At 44.5% G+C, this 20,136-nt stretch overlaps 1 long non-coding RNA gene across 1 annotated transcript; it reads left to right on the forward strand.

Moving 5' to 3' along the window:
* Positions 1-9,146: 9,146 nt before the first annotated feature.
* On the forward strand, positions 9,147-12,700 carry LOC116978058. Its single transcript, XR_004413363.1, has 3 exons — positions 9,147-9,268; positions 11,859-11,862; positions 12,677-12,700. It is a non-coding gene; the product is annotated as an uncharacterized LOC116978058 (long non-coding RNA).
* Positions 12,701-20,136: the final 7,436 nt, after the last annotated feature.

Here is a 20,136-nt window from a genome sequence, read left to right on the forward strand (position 1 = left end):
GTACCGAGTTTGAGTTTGAGTTTCATTTAGTTTAATGTCATGTGTACCGAGGTACAGTGAAATGCTTTTGTTACGTGCTAACCAGTCAGCGGAAAGACAATACATGATTATAATTGAGCCATTTACAGTGTACAGATACATGATAAAGGGAATAACGTGAATAACGTTTAGTGCAAGATAAAGTCAGAAAATTCCAATCATAAATAGAGATAGTCCGAGGGTCACCAATGAGGTAGATAGTAGTTCAGGACTGCTCCCTAGTTGTGGTAGGATGGTTCAGTTGCCTGATCCCAGCTGAGAAGAAACTATCCCTGCATCTGGAGGTGTGTGTTTTCACACTTCTATACCTTTTGCCCGATGGGAGAGGGGAGAAGTAGACACAAGAAACTGCAGACGCTGGTTCATCAAGAAGAACAGAATGTACTGGAGTAACTCAGCGGGTCAGGCAGCATCTCTGGAGAACATGGAGAGGTGATGTTTCAGGTCCAGACTCCCCTTCAGAATTCAAATGCAACCATTGAGTTGCTCCAGCATTTTGTGCCTATCTTTGGTGTAAACCGGCATCTGCAGTTCCTTTCTACGCAAGTGATAGGTGGATACAGTTTGAGAGCGGTGGGGAGGGAGTTTGATTGATTGGTGGTTGGGTAAAGGCCAGAGGTGAAAAGAAAAACGTGTGAGGTAAGGATAGAGGTGGCGTGAAGTGTCAAGGATACAGGTGGAAGGTGGAAGGGAATGGGGGTGGGGAGGGAGAGGGGGAAGAGGATAAAATGATGTGAATCTAGGTGGGGAACAGGGAGGAGGGAGAGGGGGGAGTTGTTTACCTAAAATTGGATAACCAATTTTCCACAGAGGGGGCGCTCCGCTGTGTGCAGCCATGTCAGCAGCGCGTCAGTTTTTCCAGCTTTTTTTTATTTTTTAGTATGTTTTAAAGTGTGTATTTTGTGTTTCTTTGTGTGTTTTGTGTGGGGGGGTAAGGGGGAAACCGCTTCGGTCGCCTCCTCCATGGAGAGGCGACTTTTTCCAGGTCGCCTCCCCCGTGGCCTAACATCAAGGATCGATGCGGCCTTTCCCGGAGACACGCCCGGGGCTTCAGCGGCGGGCGCAGCGTGGACTCTCGACGTGGAGCGGGTGAGCCCTCGCTGGGGCTCGCTGGAGGGGAGCGCTCCGTTTCGCTGGCCCGGGGCAGCCGGCAGCCTGAAGTCGCAGCCTGAAGCCGCGGTCTGCAGAGCTCCAGCTGGTGCGGCGTCTACAGCCCGGGATCTCACGTTGGGGACCCGGGGGAAGAAGAAGCTATCACTGCCAGCCCGCGGCCAACTTCTACCGCGGGTGCGGCATGGACTTACCATCACCCCTGGAGGGGAGCTTCGACCGCCGGCCCTGCAGTCTACGGTGCTTCTGGCTGCGGCGGGGACTTTAAATCTCGACCGCCGGCCTGCAACAATCTAAAGCCGCGGTCTCCGGTGAGGAAGAGCCGATCCTGGACTGACTGGACTCTGGTCCTGTACACGGGGGGGAAATGGAGGAGGACTGGCCAAATTTTTGTGCCTTCCACCACAGTGATGAATGCTGTGGTGGATGTTTGTGTTACAGTTTTATTGTGTGTTCTTTATTATTGTACTGCTGCTGACAACCCAAATTTCCACCAACCCTGGTTGTGTGGCAATAAATTATATCTATCTATCTATCTAAATACCATTATTTCATCAGCTACAAGTACATCAATGTTACTTTATCATTAACATAGAACAAGTACAGCACAGGAACAGGCTCTTTCAGTACACCATGTCTGTGCTGAACATTTTAGTTTAGTTTAGTTTATTGTCACAGTTTATTGTTTAGTTTATTGAACATGATGCCAAGACCAACTGTTATATGCCTGCACATAATCCATATCCCTCCATTCCCTGCATATCCATATGCCTCTACAAAAGTCTCTTAAATGCCATTGTATATGCCTCAACTACCACCCCCGGCAACATGTTCCACGCACCCACATCTCCTTTAAACTTTGCCCATCCAACCTTAAACGTATGCCCTCTAATATTTGATTTTTCCATCCTGGGAATAAGGTTCTGACTGTCTACCATATTAATCTCATATAATTAAATATACTTCCATCATGTCTCCATGCAACCTTTGGTGTTCCAGAAAAAATAATCCAAGTCTGTCAAACTGCTGCCTGTAACTAATACCCCCTAATCTAGGCATTGTTCTGGTTAATCTCCTCTGCACCCTTTCCAAAGCTTCCAACCACTTCATGTAACGGGATGACCAGAACTAACCAAAGCCTCATAAAACCACATCATGACTTCCTGACTCACACCAAGCCCTGACCTATGAAGGAAAGCATACCATATGCCTTCTGTACCGCTCTATCTACTTGTGTTCTCACTTTCAGGGAGTCATAGACTTGGACCACAAGATCTCTCTGAAAATTAATGGTGTTAAGGGTCTTGCTGTTATTTGTATATTTTCCCCTTACATTCAACCTGCCAAAGTGCAACACCTCACACTTGCTCGGATTAAACTCCATCTGCCATTTCTCCTCCTATTCCTGTAGCTGATCAATATCCTGCTGTATACTTTGACAGCCTATGACACACTCTGTGACCCCAGCAACATTTGTGTCATCTGCAAACTCACCAATCAACCCCATCTACATTTATGTCCAAGTTATTTTAGTTTAGTTTAGTTTAATTTAGAGATACAGCGGAGAAACAGGCCCTTCGGCCCAACAAGTCCATGCCGACCAGCAATCCCTGCACACCAACACTGACCTGTACACACTAGGGACAATTTACAATTATACCAAGCCAATTAACCTCCAAACCTCTTTGGAGTGTGGGAGGGAACCGGAGATTCCGGAGAAAGCCCACGCAGGTCATAGGGAGAATGCACAAACAGCATCTGTAGTCAGGATCGAAACCGGGTCTATGGCGATGTAAGGCGGGAACTCTACCGCTGCGCCACCATGCCGCTCCCATATACATATTTATATATATTTCTATTATACTAAAACTCTTTGTTTTGTTCTTAACATTCTAAATGTCTGTGTGAGCCGGGGTTGTCTTGGCTTTCTTTTAATCTCCTTAATTTGTATCTTCTTCCAAACGCTTGACCACAGCCTTCCCATTTTCACACATGCTACTCACATTTTCTCTCCCGACCGGATACATATCTTCCCGTCACATTTCAACCTCTATTTCTCAATTTATTGACCTTTTAAAAAACAGCTTCAAAATATAAAAGTTTTCAACGTTCTTATTTTGAAGAAAAAAAATTCCGACTGACATCACTATCAACTCCCAAGACACGATGGGACACTCCGCGCAGGGAGGGGCACTCAGGCGCTCAAAACACAAAAAAATCAATCCACTCGCAAGTCAGGTCTTCGGGTCGACACCTGCCCGGTGCCTGGTGGGAAGGCTGTTGCCGTTGGCCGAGCCCGGAGAATGAGCCTGGGCTGGACCAGAGCCTGGAGCTGGAGTGAAGGCCAAACTCGGGGCTTGGGATGGGGCCGTAACCGGTGCCAAAAAAAAGCCGCCGGTGGAAGCAAGGACGATCCGGGGTCAGGGACGAGCCCGGAGACGAAGTCGGGGCCTGGACTGGGGACCAGGCGGCGGCCGAGCTGACGGCTGAAGTCTACAGCCAGGGGGCCGGGCAGCATACGAGAACCAGAATGCGTTCCAGGCCCTGGCGCTGCTCTACGACCTGGGTATAGGAATGTTACAAAATGTTGAGATTTTAAAAATCAAGGCTGCAATTTATCCCATCAGATAAAGCATAAAAAATAACTTTAATTTGACACCTAATTCACCTTCATTATCTTCAGTATTAAAAATGTTATGGCCATTTTCATACTCGGAAATTAGCACCTTGTTCCCTATTGCTTTTTCATTGACTGAACACAAAATCTGTGATCGAGGACAGTCAAAAGCCCATAACTTTCTTAAAAATTAAGAATGAAATTTTCAGTTATTATACATTGAAGCCGTCTGAAACAAATATAAAACATCTTACTTGGATGACCTGAAATTATAGCATATAATTGTAGCTAATTACAAAATTAACCGTTGTGACGGAAATAGTAATAAACCCCCCGACTGCCTTGAAAATTCAAAAATGTGATATTCTCAAGATGAGAACTTTAATATTATTGTATTATATGCTGTAAGTCCGTAACAGATAGGTAAATAAATCACAATTTCTAGCAATAGACCAAGTATTTATGGAGAAGATCAGTTGCTAGCTGGTACATTGGCATATAATAATCAGTGGCATCATCATACTCCTCAAAATGTAAAGGAAAAAAAACACTGAACAGCATTAACAGAAACAAGTTATTATTTGCAGTTTTAGAAAAAAAGGTAGAAATGATAAAGTTAAACGCTAAAACAAATAGTAAATACCCAACAAAAAATTCATATTCATCAGTTTCATCAAATCAATTAAATTCACCTAATCACTTAATGCAATCTAAATTCAATTACTAGATCTATACATCTATCCATTTCATAAGAAAAGGCTAATTGTTCTAAATAACCTAAGTATCCAAATAACAAACTAATCCCATTCACTCAAGAATTCACAATATAACATGATTTTTAAATCTCACTGTCATGAATTTATATGCCAAATGGAAGGAATGTAATGTTTCATTCCTATAAATTAATCTAGAAACATCCACTCTCAATATAATCAAAATTATTATTTTTTTCACAATACATGTGACTAAAACTGTTGTGGATATTTAGTATAAAAATATTGATTATGGATAAACAATTACACGAAATAAAGACGATTTAGATGCTCTTATGACATGATTGTCCAAAAAAAAAAAGAGAATTTGAATCATCTTGCGAGTGGGTGTTTCTGGAATGCGATCGATTGGAACGTTGCCGTTGCCGTGAATTTTAACCCCAAAATCGGCAAGCAAAGACATGGCTGAATCGTTCGGGAACTAAACAACGTTTTCGTATCGTAAAATTAGACTAAAGCCACCCCAAGAAGCAAGATTATATGTGAAATACACAACTTACCCTTTGTTTTGTCCTGATATTGCGACCGTCATGTTGAAGGCGTTGAGGGCTTAGAAGTCACATTTTACTTTAATCCAACGATTAAATTGTCCAGCGATTTAAAAAAAAAACCGGGAACGGAAGTCCGATCGATTTTTCTTCATCGACTAGCAGCCTGAGGAAATCTCTCTCCGACAGGCAATACAAACCTGTATTTTAATCCCGCCCCCCCCCCTGATAAGGCTGAATTAAGTTAAAAATATAAGAAGATATTAAATTGGTTCCTGGGCTAGCTTACAGCTTATATTTAGCCTCAAATTAGGTTTGCCGCAGGTTGCGATGTGTGAGATAATGAATCCTATAACATTTGTCTCCCAAATGACGAGAGAGGAAACAGAGAAGTAGCTAGATTGATCTCTTTGATATGTAAAATACCTTGCACCAAGTGTCCGATGTTTATGAGGGAGGAAGTGACGAGAGAGGAGAAGCTAGATTGATCTAAGGGATTTTGACAAATGGTTGATGTATTTGAGAGGTAAAATGCCTTGCACCAAATGTCCGATGTTTATGAGGGAGGAAGTGACAGAGAGGAAACTAGATTCACCTAAGGGGCAATACCAAATGGCCAATGTTTTTAATATATCTTGTACCATGTGACAAAATGCCTTTGATGTGATGCATTCTGTAGAAACCTTTATTTTCCTGTACCTCTGACCATGACCAATGTCTGTGGAATGTGCTAAGGCGACAAAAAAAGACTATATAACACGATGTAATTCTGTTGTTCGGGGAAGTGGATGAGGACAGTGAAGTGTCTGTAATTGCTCACTTGACTAGTTCTCCCTCCCTTCCATCGGCCGATAATAAGTAAAGTTTTGAACTGGTCTACCAAATGTTTGTGTGTTGTCTGTTTATTAAGAAGCGAACCTGTTTAGTTGTTATAAAAGTAACTTTTTCACCCCCCCCCCTCGCAAAGGCACTAGAGTCACACACACACCACCACTGGCAGATCTGCAGCGTCGCTGAAGGTTTTGTTACATCGCTACTGGGTAGGTGCTGCGGCAGGGAATGGGAGTGAGGAGAGGAGGATGAGGGAAATGGGGAGGAGAGAGATGGGGTATGTTTCTACCCCCCCCCCCCCCGCCCCTCTCTGCCTCCCTCTCTACTCCCCTCACTCTCACTCTCTACCTCCTCCCACTCCCTCTCTTCCCTCTCCCTCTCTACCCCTCCCCCTCCCTCTCTTCCCCTCCTTCTCTAACCCCTGTAAAACCTGTGCAGACCAACTGGCTGGAGTTTTTACAGACATTTTCAACCTCTCACTTCTGAGGTCTGAGGTTCTCACCTGCTTTAAAAGGGCATCAATAATACCCGTGCCCAAGCAGAGCAAGGTGACTATCGACCAGTGGCACTAACGTCAGTGGTGATGAAGTGCTTTGAGAGGTTGATCATGGCGCAAATCAACTCCGACCTCGACAAAAACCTGAACCCTCTGCAGTTCGCTTACCGCCACAACAGATCGACAGTGGATGCGATCTCGCTGGCTCTCCACTTCGCTCTGGACCACTTGGACAACAACAACTCAAATGTCAGGCTATTATTCATTGATAACAGCTCGGCATTTAATACTATCATCCCCTCCAAGCTGGTTACCAAACTCGCAGAACTGGGTCTCTACGCATCCCTCTGCAATTGGATCCTCGACTTCCTCATTCACAGACCACAGTCAGTTCATATTGGTGGGAATGTGTAAGCTTCGATAACCTCAAGGCTGTGTGCTTAGCCCCCTGCTGTACTTACTCTATACTCATGACTGCATAGCCGGTCATAATTCGAACTCCATCATCAAGTTCGCTGACGATACCACTGTTGTGGGACGTATCACTGATAGGGACGAGTCAGAGTACAGAAGTGAGATCGACCGACTGACCAAATGGTGCAATCACCATAACCTGGCCCTGAACACCAGCAAAACCAAGGAACTGATTGTGGACTGGAAGGGTGAGGATAGGGACCCACAGTCCCGTTTATACCAAAAACGGTGGAAAGGGTCAAGCTTCAAGATGGTGGAAAGGGTCAAGCTTCAAATTCCTGGGGGTGCATATTTCTGAACATCTTTCCTGGTCCGAGAACAGTGATGCAATCATAAAGAAAGCACATCAGTGCCTCTACTTCCCGCCTTCTCCCCATATCCCTTGATTCCACTAGCCTGAGAGTATCTAACTCTCTTTTGAATGCATCCAGTGAATTGGCCTCCATTGCCTTCTGAGACAGAGAATTCCACAAATTCACAACTCTCTGGGTGAAAAGGATTTTCCTCATCTCAGTTCTAAATGGCCTACCCCTTATTTTTAAACTGTGGCCCCTGGTTCTAGACTCCCCCAACATGGAGAACATGTTTCCTTCATCTCTGTCCACCGACATCCCAGGCCTAAAATCCCCTGGATTCTCTCTAGTTCCCATCCTAAATGAAGGAACAACATTGGACCTTGCCTATAGCTAGTGAAGACGCAATGATCTTTGTCAAGACTGCTGCCATCTCCTCTCTTGCCTCTCTCAATAATCTGGGATAAATTTTGAGCAGCACAGAGGCGCAGGGCCAGAGACTTGGGTTTGATCCTGACTACAGATGCTGTCTGTACAGAGTTTGTACGTTCTACCTGTGACCTGCGTGGGTTTTCTCCTGGCGCTCCGGTTTCCTCCCACACTCCAAAAACGTACAGGTTTGTAGGTACATTACCCTGTAAAATTGTGAATGTCCCTAGTGTGTAGGAAAGTGTCGCAAGGCCTGTTTCCACACCTGTATCTCCAAAGTCTAAAGTTGAAAGATCCCATCAGGTCCTGGGGATTTACTCACTGGATAACAGAATAGAACTTTTTTGTAAAGACTTTTACCTGAGATCCTGGTATTCTTTGCGTAAACCTGGTTTTGACATCTTCAAGTAGGCGGGGCAGGTTGGAAGTAAATGTAGAGTCATGGACAGAAGCAAATCTCAAATGAACTCCGTCACAATATCTTTTTTGAACCACGTCCAATGTTTTGTTTATCCAAGATGATCGGAGAAGAATGTCAACAATTTCATTTTTCTGTATTTGCTCTGGTAAAAAGCAAAGAAATAGAAACATTGTGTCCAGGATTATTAACAAAAACCTTACTTTTCAAGTACCTTAATTGATATCTCCCACTGTGATGGGATTTACTCCCATTGGGAAGAGAACGGTCTAATAAGGCCTGAAGAAGGGTTTCGACCCGAAACATCACCCCTTCCTTCTCTCCAGAGATGCTGCCTGTCCCACTGAGTTACTCCAGGATTTTGTGTCTACCTTTGGGCTAATTAGGGATAGCCAGCACAGTTTTGAACGTGGCAGGTCATGTCTCGCTAACGATTGAGTTTTTTGAGGAGGTGATGAAGGAGATTGATGAAGGTAGGACAGTGGGTGTTGTATGCATGGATCTTAGTAAGGCTTTTAATAAGGTCCCTCCCTCATGGTCGGCTGATCCAGAAGATTAAGGTTTCACAATGTAATCCTGAGGCTCTATAAGGAGTTGGTCAGGCCGCATCTGTAGTATTGTGAACAATTTTGGGCCCCATATCTGAGGAAGGATGTGATGTCTCTGGAGAGGGTCCAGAGGAGGTTTACAAGAATGATCCCAGGAAGAGTGGGTTAACATATGATGAGCGTTTGATGGCAATGGACCTGTCCTCAATGGAATTTAGAAAGATGAGGTGGCACCTCACTGAAACTTACCGAATAGTGAAAGGTTTGGATAGGGTGGATGTGGAGAGGATGTTTTCCACTAGTGGGAGAGTCTAGGACTAGAGATTATAGCCTCTGAACATCCTTTATGTTCCTTTAGGAAGGTAGAAACATAGAACAATAGAAAATAGGCGCAGCAGTAGGCCAATCAGCCCTTCGAGCCAGCATTGCCATTCAATATGATCATGGCTGATCATCCAAAATCAGTACCTTTTTCAGGCTTTGAGGAATCAGTACCCTTTTCAGGCTTTTTCCCATACCCCTTTGAGGAAATATTATATAAATAGAACCGCCTGGATTGTGACTTTTATATATCCAGTCATTTGGTAATTTGCAAAAGAAAAGCTTAAAGTTTTCCTGAACTGAAATAAAGTGCAAACAGACAGATACACACAGGCAAAGATGAATCATAACATGGAGGCCTGAACCTGAACCTGCTTAGCTTAGGTTTATTGCTGAGGCACTGGAGGAAATTGTATTTGATATGCCTTTGTGTTGAAGAATAGATTTGCCAGCCGCATAATCCAGGTAAGGGCTTGCCCTGTGAACCAGGTAAGACCCCTTTACCAGCAGGCCCCTTTGTGACCTTGCAAATGGACTACATTGAGTTGAAAAGATGCCAGTGTTATAAGTATGTTCTTGTAATTGTCGTTTTCAGTAAATTGATGTTTTCAGTAAATGGATTGAAGCATGCCCGACCACTGACAATAAGGCCTCTATCATTGTAAAATATTGTTACGCGAGATCATACCACGATTCGGTGTTACTGTGCGGTTAAGATCAGATAATGGTCATCATTTTATTGCTGCTGTAAACAAAGAAATTACAGATACGTCAACAGCTCCATTGTGCGTATCGACCTCAGGCCACCGAATTGGTGGAATGGGCAAATCAGACTTTGAAAACCAAATTAGCAAAATTAGTGGCATAGACTGGCTCAACATGGTTAAAACTGCTTCCTGTAGCTCTTTTTCAGATACACACTACACCTTCTGGTGTGGCACGAGTAACGCCTGCGCAAATCATATATGGTCGACCTTTATGGAAGCCATGGAATGACCATGCCCCCGCAGTGGTCCATTTCCACCAGATGACTGAGGAAATGACATCCTATGTATTAATCCGTGCTTTACAAACTTCTCATTCACAGGTCAGGGCTGCATATGGTGAGGAGCCAGCAGTCAAAGTTCCATCTAATATTGAGCCATGTTGCTATGTGCTGGTCAGGAACTGGAAGCGTAAGCACTTGGACCCACATTGGGATGGTCCCTTCCAGGTCATCCTCACCACTCCGACCGCTGCCAAGGTCGAGGGTCGTGCTGCATGGGCTCATCTGCACCACTGCAAATTGATTGGGGAGCCCAATCAAAAGGGGGGAGAAGAGTAATTTTTATTAATTTTTATATTTCTGCTTTCCTTGGGAGTTGTATCATTATATGTTTAGTTGTATCATTATAAGTTTAGTTGTATAATTATAAGTTTAGTTGTATTATTATAAGTTTAGTTTTGAATCCTTATTTTGCTATATGGTTAAGAATATGCGGCTGATTACTGGACTGACTGACCGAAGGACGGTTAACTTGAGTGAATGGTTGTTGAAGCTAATTAAGTAAGAAATTAGCTTTTTGTGAGCCTTTGCATATTTCAGATAAATTAAAATGAGGCGATTCATCCTACTATGCATCCTGATGCTCCTACAGATGAAGGAAAATGAAGGAAAAATTAGACGATGTGTCCCGGGACAAACAAGCAGAGTCTTTCACCTCTGCAAAAGAGATGTGGTACAGTGCAATGGCCCAGATGCCTTTGGATCCTGGGATGTCACCAAGATTGACTATTACAATGGGATACAACGTCAGCACGATTGGCAGGTAGATTTAGATAACCGACACCTATGGGAATTACCCTGTTGGTTTCTGGAGTGCAAATTTGACATTTTCTGCAGACAGTATTCTTTGGAAGACAACTCAGCAAAGGAACATTTGTATGATGGACTATGCTATCGAGAAGCATTAGAGGTCTACCCTTGTTTACAGGAGAAAAAACATGAGAAAAATATGAGAAAAATGGGCATTGGAAGAAACAGACTCTAACATGTCTATACAAGCCCATAATGAACTATTTGGTAAAGGACCAATTGTGTGTTACCTTGCTACTATCAGAAATACGTCTGTTCCCTTTACAGGATGGATATGTCTTATACTATCTGTTGGCACATGAGGGAGGGACATGTGCTATTGTGAAAGACAGATGTATGATGGGAATTCAGGACAGAACAGTAACATCACAAACATCAAAATGACATTATTACCCTGCTCGATCAGATACAGGAGGGTATTGAATGGGGAGACTGGGGATTTGGGGGATTTTATAATTGGATCATTAGTACTACTTTGGTTCTGTCTTCGCTAAGGAAGACATAAATAATCTGCCGGAAATAGCAGGGGACCGGGGGTCAAATGAGATGGAGGAACTGAGTGAAATCCAGGTTAGCCGGGAAGTGGTGTTAGGTAAATTGAATGGATTATCTGAATGGTGGCCAATTAGGAAAAGGGGAGATGCAACAAGACCTGGGTGTCATGGCACACCAGTCATTGAAAGTAGGCATGCAGGTGCAGCAGGCAGTGAAGAAAGCGAATGGTATGTTAGCATTCATAGCAAAAGGATTTGAGTATAGGAGCAGGGAGGTTCTACTGCAGTTGTACAGGGTCTTGGTGAGACCACACCTGGAGTATTGCGTACAGTTTTGGTCTCCTAATCTGAGGAAAGACATTCTTGCCATAGAGGGAGTACAGAGAAGGTTCATCAGACTGATTCCTGGGATGTCAGGACTTTCATATGAAGGGGTTAGACAGGCTAGATGCAGGAAGATTGTTTCCGATGTTGGGGAAGTCCAGAACAAGGGATCACAATTTAAGGATAAGGGGGAAATCTTTTAGGACCGAGATGAGGAAAACATTTTTCACACAGAGAGTGGTGAATCTGTGGAATTCTCTGCCACAGAAGGTAGTTGAGGCCAGTTCATTTAAGAGGGAGTTGGACGTGGCCCTTGTGGCTAAAGGGAACAGGGGGTATGGAGAGAAGGCAGGTACGGGATACTGAGTTGGATGATCAGTCATGATCATATTGAATGGCGGTGGAGGCTCGAAGGGCTGAATGGCCTACTGCTGCACCTATCTGCTATGTTTCTATATATGCAGCAATAGTGGTTTTGTGTTTGTTCGTGGGAATTGCTTTTGTTAAATGTATTATTTCTAGACTAATGGCAGCCTTGGGTAATGTGGAAACTGGTGAGAAGATATCATTGCAACATCTAGAAGAAGACATTCTAATGTTGAATGATGAGGTAGTTGAAAGGATGGTAAATGCGCAGGTTGAGAAATCATTATTCGAAGATGAATGTATTAGAATGAATAAAATGGAGATAGATCAGTGGTATGGAACCCAGAATAGCTGAGCACCCTAAGGTCTAGGGTGTGAAGCACAGCAGAGAAGTAGGGAACAGCATTGGTGTCAACAAGCCAGCCTGCTGAGCTACGTGGTCCAGGTTTTGGGAGCTATAAAGCATCTCGAGGTTAGGTATAAACTTGGATGACTAATAAGCCAATGCTGATGAATCTCTGCCTTGTGTTATTAGCCTATTAGTGGTCATAGAATGACCAGAGTGGGGAATGAGGAAATATTATATAAATAGAACCGCCTGGATAGTGACTTTTATATAAGCTAGGTAATTTGCAAAAGAAAAGCTTAAAGTTTTCCTGAACTGAAATAAAGTACAAACAGACGGATACACACCGGCAAAGATGAATCATAACATGGAGGCCTGAACCTGAACCTGCTTAGCTTAGGTTTATTGCTGAGGCACTGGAGGAAATTGTATTTGATATGACTTTGTGTTGAAGAATAGATAACTGAAAAGGGGCCTCTTCTAAGGCCAGAGGTCAGTTGTTCTTAGTTCTTTCCTTTGTGGACATTCTTGAGCTGTGAGGTTTGGGCTGAGTGTGAGATAATAGGCCCTGTAGTTAGCCTTGGCTATGTTGAATTAGGATGGATGTGAGGGGAGTAGTTGTAAAATGCCTTGCAGAGAGATAGCAGGAAAAGGGGAGGCTGTAAGTTAAGCTGCATGAAGTATGTAAGTTAAGTGAATGAAGCTGTATCCTGGAACCAAACACTAATTAAGTAAATTGACAGATATACGACCCATGTATGCTTGGTTGGGATGTGAATGGGTTTTGAACTTAGAAACTGTAATTCAGCAAACTTATATAATTAATGTTTTAAAGACATAGGCAAAAGTATTTAAAACCGAAATTAAAGTGAAACAATTTATGAAATGTATTGTCTTAGTTTGACTGTAAACATTACTTATAGAAATTGTTTAGATTTATAGAAATATCTTCTTGGTTTGGGAAGTGTGTATGACTTGTATGATCATTGTATGTATCTTATATTTTGAGGAGTGGTCTTTCATAAGAGCCTACTGGGGTTTTGCTGTGTTGAAATAAAATAATTCTAAAACAAAGTTATAAAGCACAGGCAAACGAAGGCTGTAATGAGGCCTGGGAAGGGGGATCATGTGACTGATGTTGTAAATCACCAGAAGGACTCAGATGATTGGTTACTAGCTTGTCATACCCTCTGTATCTGAAATGTGTAATACCTATATAAATGCCATGAGTTTGTATCAAAGTTACTCCTCTCTGGACCCGCCCCAGAGCATCAGCTCTGTGTTGGAAAGTTCAAGAGACTAGTCTCAGCTGAATAAAGAATTGATTTTAACAGCAACAAGTGTTTGAGTCAAGTTGACTTTAGATTGACAGAACTCAGTTTAACACCTTGATCCCCTTAACCCTATGAGCTAAATCGAACTCTCTCTTGAAAACATCCGGTGAATTGGCCACCAGTGCCTTCTGTGGCAGCGAATTCAAAAGATTCACAACTCTGGGTGAAAAAGTTTTTCTTCATCTCAGTCCAAAATGGCCTATCCCTTATTCTTAAACTGTGGCCCCTGGTTCTGGATTGTCACCTTGTCGTGGTGGAGAAGCTTGTGTGATCCTGAGAGCTATGCCGTCTGGAGCTATGCTCCTGGTAGGGCCACCCATGGTGGTAAGCTCAGGGGGAGGACTCTGACAAAGAGCAATCCAACCAAGACCTCAGTGGTGGAACAGACGGAGGACGATTGCTGACCTTAGTGGAGTGTCACAATGGCTGGGAAGGCGGATGTTGGCTGCAGCAGAAAGGGGTCTCCGGTCGTCTTGGACTACATGTCACTGGATCCTGATCCAGATCTGTCAAGGACTTTGTGGTGGCGATCTGTGCAGCCGTCTCCCCACATTAAACAAAGTCACGCACAGGCGTCCTCCAACCCTGGAGACACCCATGGTCAGCCAGTGACCGAGGGGCACCTAAGAGGTTCTGGACTCCCCCAAAATAGGAAACATTTTCCTGCAGCTACACGGCCCAATCCTCTAAAAATTGTATACGTTTCTATAAGATCCCCTCTTGTCCTAAATTCCAGTGAATACCAGCCTAGTCGACCCATTCTTTCAACATATGTCAGTCCCGCCATCCCGGGAATTAACCTGGTGAACCTATGCTGCACTCCCTCAATGGCAAGAATGTCATTCCTCAAATTGAGAGACCAAAATGGCACACAATACTCCAGGTGTGGTCTCACCTGGGCCCTGTACAACTGCAGTGGGACCTCCTTGCTCCTAAACTCAAATCCTCTCACAATGAAGGCCAACATGCCATTAGCTTTCTTCACTGCCTGCTGTACCTGCATGCTTACTTTCAGTGACTGATGTACAAGGACACCCAGGTCTCGCTGTACTTCCCCTTTTCCTAACCTGACACCATTCAGGTAATAATCTGCCTTCCTGTTATTGTCACCAAAGTGGATAACCTCACATTTATCCACATTATACTGTATCTGCCATGCTTCTGCCCATTAGCCCATCCTATCCAAGTCACCCTGCAGCCTCATAGCATCCTCCTCGTAGCTCACACTGCTATCCAGCTTTGTGTCATCTGCAAACCTAGAGATAGGTGACGTTATGGGTCGAGGCCCTTATTCAGATTGATGTGGGGGTGGGGAAGGCGGGAGGAAGAAAGAAAGAGGCGGAGACAGTAGACTGTGGGAGAGCTGGGAAGGGAAGGGAAGGAGGGAGAAAGCAATGACTACCTGAAATTGGAGAAGCCAATGTTCATACCGCTGGGGTGTAAACTACCCGAGTGAAATATGAGGCGCTGCTCCTCCAATTTGCGGTGGGACTCACTCTGGCCATGGAGGAGGCCCAGGACAGAAAGGTCAGATTCGGAATGGGAGGGGAAGTTGAAGTGCTGGGCCACTGGGAGATCAGGTTGGTTTATACGAACCGAGCGGAGGTGTTGGGCGAAGCGATCGCCGAGCCTACACTTGGTCTTACCGATGTAAAGCAGTTGACACCTAGAGTAGCGGATGCAATAGATGTGGTTGGAGGAGGTTTCACTATGGATGTCCAGTTACTCTACATCTCCATCACCCATCAAGAGGGTCTTAAAGCCCTCTGTTTCTTCCTCGACCACAGAACCAACCAATCCCCGTCTACAAATACTCTCCTCCGCCTAGCGGAGCTGGTCCTTACCCTCAACAACTTTTCCTTTGACTCCTCCCATTTCCTCCAAATTCAAGGCGTAACTTAGGCACGCGCATGGGCCCTTTGTAGGGTACGTCGAACAATCCTTGTTTGAGGCATACCGGGGCCCTATCCACGAATTCTACCTTTTCTGCATTGATGACTGCATTGGTGCTACCTCCTGCACCCATGCAGAACTCACTGACTTCATCCATTTCACCACTAACTTCCATCCACACTGAAATTCACCTGGACTATTTCCGACCTCCTCACCATTTCTAGACCTCTCTATCTCTATCGCAGGTAACAGACTACTGACTGACATTTACTACAAACCCACTGACTCCCATGGCTATCTGGACTACACTTCTTCTCACCCTGCTTCCTGTAAGGAATCTATGCCCTACTCCCAATTCCTCCGTCCACGCCGCATCTGCACCCAGGATGAGGTATTCCAAACCTCATCCTGAGGTTTGGAATACCTCTAGGAACGGGGTACTGATTGGGGATGATCAGCCAAGATCACATTGAATGGTGGTGCTGGCTCGAAGGGCCGAATGGCCTACTCCTGCACCTATTGTCTATTGTCTGTTGTCTTCACTAACCTTTTCCTTTTTACATATCTAAAGAAGCCTTTAGTCAGTTTTTATATTCCACACAAGCTTTCTTTCATGCCCTTCCCTCAAAATCTTAATCTTTGTCCTCTGTTGAGTTCTAAATTTCTCCCACTCCTCTGGTTTGCTGCTTCTTCTGGCCAATTTATATGCCTCTTCCTTGGATTTAACACTATCCTTGACTTCCCTTGTCAGCCACTGTTGAGCCGCCTTCCCAGTTTTAATTTTTTGCCAGACAGGGATGAACAATTTCTGGAGTTCATCCATGCGGTGTTTAAATCTTCACCATTGCATCTCCACTGACAGCCTTTTAAGTATAATTTGCCAGTCTATCCGAGCCAATTCCCGTCTCATATCTTCAAAGTCTCCTTTATTCAAGTTCAGGAATCTAGTCTCTGAATAACCGTGTCACTCTCCATCCTAATGCAGAATTCCATCATATTATGGTCACTATTGCCCAAGGGGCCTTGCACAACAAGATCGCTAACTAATCCTTCCTCATTACACAATACCCAGTCTAGGATGGCCTGTCTTCTAGTCGGGAATGAGGAAGAATTTATTTTGTCAGAGGGTGGTGAATCTGTGGAATTCTTTGCTGCAGAAGGCTGTACGGGACAGGGAAAGGCAGCGAGGATCACGTGTATTCTGGGAAGAGATTTGGGAATGGAGGAGGAAGCTAAAATAAGAAATCGGGAGGGCATGAAGGGGCCAGGAGATATGACATTGTTGTCGGGATGGGACTCTGGGACAAAAGTAAGTGGTTTTGCACATAGTGAAAATGGTTGTGAAAAATTGTAGCAGGATCTTGATCGATTGGCCAGGTGGGCTGACGAATGGTTGATGGAATTTATTACAGAGAAATGTGAGGTGTCCCATTTTGGGAAGTCTAACATGGGCAGCACCTGCACAGTGAATGGTAGGCCTCTACAGAGTGTCAAAGAGCAGAGGGATCTAGGAGAATAGGTACATGGTTCCTTGATGGTCGAGTCGCAGGTAGATAAGGTGGTCAAAAAGGCTTTTGGTACATAGAAACATAGCAATTAGATGCAGGAGTAGGCCATTCGGCCCTTCGAGCCTGCACAGCCATTCAATATGATCATGGCTGATCATCCAACTCAGTATCCTGTACCTGCCTTCTCTCCATATCCCCTGATCCCTTTAGCCACAAGGGCCATATCTAACTGCCTCTTAAATATAGCCAATGAACTGGCCTCAACTACCTTCTGTGGCAGAGAATTCCAGAGATTCACCACTGTGTGAAAAATGTTTTTCTCATCTCGGTCCTAAAAGATTTCCCCCTTATCCTTAAACTGTGACCCCTTGTTCTGGACTTCCCCAACATCGGGAACAATCTTCCTGCATCTAGCCTGTCCAACCCCTTAAGAATTTTGTAAGTTTCTATAAGATCCCCCCTCAATCTTCTATTGTACATTGGCCAGTACATTGGCCTTCATCAGAGTATTGAGTATAGAAGTTGGGAGGTCATGTTGCAGTGGGATAAGATGTTGGTGAGACTGCATTTAGAGTATTTTGTTCAGTTCTGGGCACCATGTTATTGGAAATGCTTTGTTAAGCTGGAAAAGGTACAGAGAAGATTTACGAGGATGTTGCCATGACTTGAGGGTCTGAGCTATAGGGAAAGGTTGAGGAGGCAGGGATTCTATTCTCTGAAGCGCAGTATGATGAGGGCTGATCTTATAGAGGTGTACAAGATCTTGAGTGGAATAGATCGGGTAAATGCACAGTCTCTCACCCACAGTAGGTGAATCCAGGACCAGAGGAAATAAGTTTAAGGTGAAGGGGAAAAAAATTAACATTTTCACACAAAGGGTGGTGGGTGTATAGAACAAGCTGCCAGAGGAGGTCGTTGAGGCAGGGGCTATCCCAACATTTAAGAAACAGTTGGACAGGTACATGGATGGATAGGACAGGTTTGGATGGATATGGGTCGAACACTGGCAGGTGGGGCTAGAGTAGATGGGACATGTTGGCCAGTGTGTCCAAGATGGGCCGAAGGGCCTGTTTCCATGCTGTATCACTCTGTGACTCGATGGCCTTTACACCACTGAAGAATGAATTTATGCCAATGCTCTTGGTGAGTTGATGTTCCTGTTCTCTCTCCATCTACCATTTATGCCATTGGGTAGCAAGAGTGGTGCAGCAGGTAGACCTGATGCCTCACAGCGCCAGAGACCTGGGTTCAATCCTGAGCTGGGGTGCTGTCTGTATGTGTGTGGAGTTTGCATCTTCTCCCTGTGACCGCGCGGGTTTTCTCCCAGGTACTCCGATAGTGAGGAGCTTGTTCTGCGAGCAAACCGGTCAAATCAGACAGTACAAGAGTACAATAGATCCTCTTCTGGAACAGAACGCAGATAGTCACCACGTTCTGGCAAAGCGCTGGAGAAACTCAATGGGTCAGGCAGCATCTGTGGAGGGAATGGACAGACGCTGTTTTGTTTTGTGTCTGTCCTTCAGTCTGATTGTAGTGGGAGGGCTGAGAAATCTGGAAAAGGGAGGTGGGTGCAGAGCAAAGCTTTCCTAGTCCCTATTCCTTCAACTATTCCTTCTTTCCGGAGATGCTGCCTGACCTGCTGATTACTCCAGCATTTTGTGTCTATTTTTGGTGTAAACCAACATCTGCAGTTCCTTCCTACCCCTTCCTAGTATTTGTCCGGTCAGATTCTGTGCTGCACTCTGCCTGCTACACTATACAACTTAGTGTGACTTGCGATAATCAGGATTGAATTTGAAATGGGACATCAGTTACCTTCCATGACAACTCGAGCGTTGTATGCGTGAGCATGGCACAGAAGCTCAGGGTCATAAACTCCACTGGTGACAATAGTTGTGATCTTTGACCAGTCGTAATGCTTCCAATATCTTCCTCCACCGTGAAATGCAAAGAGCTGGGAGAGAAGTGAAACAGTCATTTGGAAAAAAAAATGGAAGGGAAGCAAATTATCTTAAAATGATTTTTCTCGGAAGAACAAGTTCACTTACGCTCCAAGACCAGGAGGTGCAGGTGAACAGAACAAACCTGCAGCTTATTTTGAAGGCAGCTGTGTGATTACTGTTCTACCCACATATAGAAACACAGAGGACATACAGCATAGTAACAAGTTATTCTGTGTAACCAAACTGTGCTGACTTTTGGGCTCACAGTCGTAGAGACACACAGCACGGAAACAGGCCCTTCGGCCCAATCTGCCCATGACGACCAAGATGCCCCATCTACACTAGACCCACCTGCCCGCATTCACCAATATCCCTCAAAACCTATCCAATCGATGTACCTGTCCAAGTGTTTTATAAATGTTGTTATAGCACCTGCCTCACCTACCTCCTCTGGCAGCTTGTTCCATACACCCACCTGGGTGAGGCCAGGCGCCAACCCTTCCATACACCCACCACCCTTTGTGTGAGAAAGGAGCTTCTCAGGGTTATGTCCCCTAGTTCTTGATTCCCCTTCGCTGGGTGAAAGATTCTGTGTAAATTTAAGGTTAGGGGGAAAAGATTTAATAAGAATGTGAGGGGTAACTTTTTCACACAAAGGGTGGTGGGTGTAAGGAATGAGCTGCAGGAGGAGGTAGTTGAGGCAGGAACTGTCGCAATGTTTAAGAAGCATTTAGACAGTTACATGGATAGGATCGGTTTAGAGAGATATGTGCCAAATGCAGGCAGGTGGGACTAGTGTAGATGGGGCATTTTGGTCAGCATTGGCAAGTTCGGCTATAGAGCCAGTTTCCATGACTCTATGAATCTACTCTATAAATTCAAGTGCATCTTTTAATGACTGGTGTGTTTCTACTCCAAGGTTGCCATATTTCTGAATTATGATTGGATAGGTTGGGTGAATGGGCAGATGGATGGCAGATGCAGTAAAAAGTGGGTACATTTGAGGTTATCCACTTTGGTGGCAAGAACAAGAAGGCAGATTATTATCTGAATGGTGTCAGATTCAGCAAAGGGGAGGTGCAACGAGACCTGGGTGTGCTTGTACATCAGTCACTGAAAGTAAGCATGCAGGTAGAGCAGGGAGTGAATAAAGCTAATGGCATGTTGGCCTTCATTGCGAGAGAATTCGAGTTTAGGAGCAAGGAGATCCTACTGCAGTTGTACAGGGCCCTGGTG

The sequence above is a fragment of the Amblyraja radiata genome, chromosome 10 (genome assembly GCF_010909765.2).
Source record: "Amblyraja radiata isolate CabotCenter1 chromosome 10, sAmbRad1.1.pri, whole genome shotgun sequence".
In the NCBI taxonomy this organism is placed as follows: domain Eukaryota; kingdom Metazoa; phylum Chordata; class Chondrichthyes; order Rajiformes; family Rajidae; genus Amblyraja; species Amblyraja radiata.